At 32.6% G+C, this 2,500-nt stretch overlaps 1 protein-coding gene across 1 annotated transcript in view; it reads right to left on the reverse strand.

Annotated features, from left to right (window-relative positions):
- The window catches only part of qvr (protein quiver), a 141,999-nt gene that overhangs the window by 18,255 nt on the left and 121,244 nt on the right, over positions 1 to 2,500 (reverse strand). Inside the window, exon 6 of the mRNA XM_068348037.1 lies at positions 62 to 176. The gene's annotated coding sequence lies outside the window, so the exon portion shown is untranslated. The remainder of the gene's footprint in view (positions 1 to 61; positions 177 to 2,500) is intronic.

Below are 2,500 nucleotides of genomic sequence, written 5' to 3' on the forward strand. Positions count from 1 at the left end.
AATTTGCCTGTGAAGTAGCAATTGGGATAACCTTGCAAGATAAAGCTGGACTTGAACTCACGTTAACTATATGTATCTCCCACGGCTGGTTTATTTATTCATTTTTTTTTTTTTAGGGTTAAGTTATTCCGGCGAAGAGCGAGACAGACAGCTTTTTCAACAACGTGCGAAGGCCTCTAGAGGAAGAAGGAAGACCTGTTATAACCTCATGACCAACTCTGCCAAATGAGTTTTATAGATTCAGGTTTTTTTTTTTTTTTTTTTTTTTTTTTTTAAAGGATATAGGGAAAGGAAGAATAGAAGGGAGGAATAGCAGGAGTCCTGAGGAGGGTAATAATAAATTTTTTTTTTCAGTAATAATAAATATCATTGGTGGCATATGAACAACTCTACAGCATTCAATAAATCAAATTATTTTTTATCAATATTCAAGTGGAAAAAAATCAATTGTTATCTTTCAGAGTTTATATACCAATTTAGGCATTTGTTTCGGTAGAGTTATCAATAATCACCAGTTGAATTTACACAATATACATTTTTAGGAATTCACTTATTCAACACAAAATAAAAATAAATTAAATCGACTTATTTGGACAAACTATGAATCTTGACCATTAGCTAAAAATCCTACTACTGGAATCTAAAAAAAAAAAAAAAAAATCTTGGAAATTAAAATCCAAATGTCATATTCTAAATCTGCCTTCATTCCTCACTACTAATTTGCAAGACCAATCAAAGATGCTACAAGACATCACCAGTAAGACCAAGAAACTTCCATTGCAACAAACGCAAATATCTTATATATCTTGCTTTTTCTATCTTTTTTTTAATTTTCATTCTAAAGTCAAGACCTGGAAAGCTACACAAGGGACCCCATTGTAGGATTAGATCCTTAGGATGACAAATAAATATTTCCTTTGTAAAAATTCATTCAGAACTTTAGCTAAAAAAAATTAACACAGTGTTGCCAGATATAGGGATTTATCCCTAGATTTTGGGGATTTTGGGTGTCTAATGGGGATATTCTGTATAAATTTCTATGAAGAGTCAGTGATGATTAAACCTTTATATTGTTAAAATTAGTTTGCTTGCACTTATATGAAATATAGTGAGTAATTTCTATACAGTATTAGTAAAGACTACGGGATCAGAAGAAAATATATTTGTGGAAATGGGGATTTTTGGTTTGTTTTGGGTTGTCTTGGGGATTTTTTCTCATAAATTTTGGGGATTTTTACACTAACCCATCTGGCAACACTGATATAAATATTTCAAGATTTCTCAAACTTAATCAAGACATATCTTTTGATTTTCATAGATAATTAAAAAACAACAATTGAACATTCCTGTGTAACATCTCAGATCTTAGTAATACCAAACTCCATGCTGTCAAAAGACTGAGTAGATTTGATTAATATCATAAAGAGACAAAAGCTATTAGATAGAAATAAGTCTTGGGAAACATTTTACAATTAATACAAGTTGCTTTTAAGCAATCACTAATACCTGCCTTGGAGTATTCGTCAACCCGTTTGTTACAGAAAAAAAAATAGTTTTTGAATAAATTTTAATGCAGTGAAAAAGCTATTTAATTTATGAATATAAAGGCTCTTAAATATTATATCGTATAATAATCATAGCAATGAAATTTCCGTAAAAAGATGTTAATTTTTTAACTCATGGCTTCATAGAGGTCTTGAATATAAATGTTAAACAGACATCAGGAAAATATGTTCTCATTTACTAAATAAATCTTTTCCTTATGTCCCAATGCCCAAGGCCCTCTCCACCCAAACTAGGACCAAGGAGGGTCAGGCAATGGCTGCTGATGACTCAGCAGATAGACCTATAAGCTCTCCCAAACCCCCATCCTTAGCTCACAAGGATGGTGAGGTTGCAGCGATCAAAGAAACCTATGAGTTTGATCGGGACTTGAACCCCAGTCTGGCGTCCACCAGTCAGGGACGTTACTACATCAGCCACTACAACCCTTAATTCTTAAATCAGAATAGAACAAGGTAGGTATAAGTAACGCCATAATTCAAGCTTAAAGGAAATAATCCTTCTTTTTAATTACCAATAAACAATGAATCCCAAGACAATGAAAAGGGTCGTATAAGTATTTCTAATCAAACTTTTGCCAGTCACACCAGTAACTTTTTTCATTCGCCAGCAACAATGCTGCGTGGTGATTGGTCGGGAAGGCGAGTGCCTGAACGACCAATCACAACACGGCAAGTCCGTTAGATATTGAATGACAAAAGTGTTTTAGCAATACGTCTCTTGAATTATAAGATAGCTATAAAAAAAATAATAATCATAGTAACCAGTAAAATACGTAAGATGCACTGATCTTATTCTACAGGTAATTAAGTCCAGTGAAATCTTTTAGCTCTGTCTCAGTTTTGAAGCATTCGTAAGCTTATCAGCAATTCTGAGTATAGTAGTGAAAAGAAAAATATCAATAATTAATAGCTACAACAGAGCAATTTTACATAAA

Source organism: Palaemon carinicauda, chromosome 24, assembly GCF_036898095.1.
Source record: "Palaemon carinicauda isolate YSFRI2023 chromosome 24, ASM3689809v2, whole genome shotgun sequence".
In the NCBI taxonomy this organism is placed as follows: domain Eukaryota; kingdom Metazoa; phylum Arthropoda; class Malacostraca; order Decapoda; family Palaemonidae; genus Palaemon; species Palaemon carinicauda.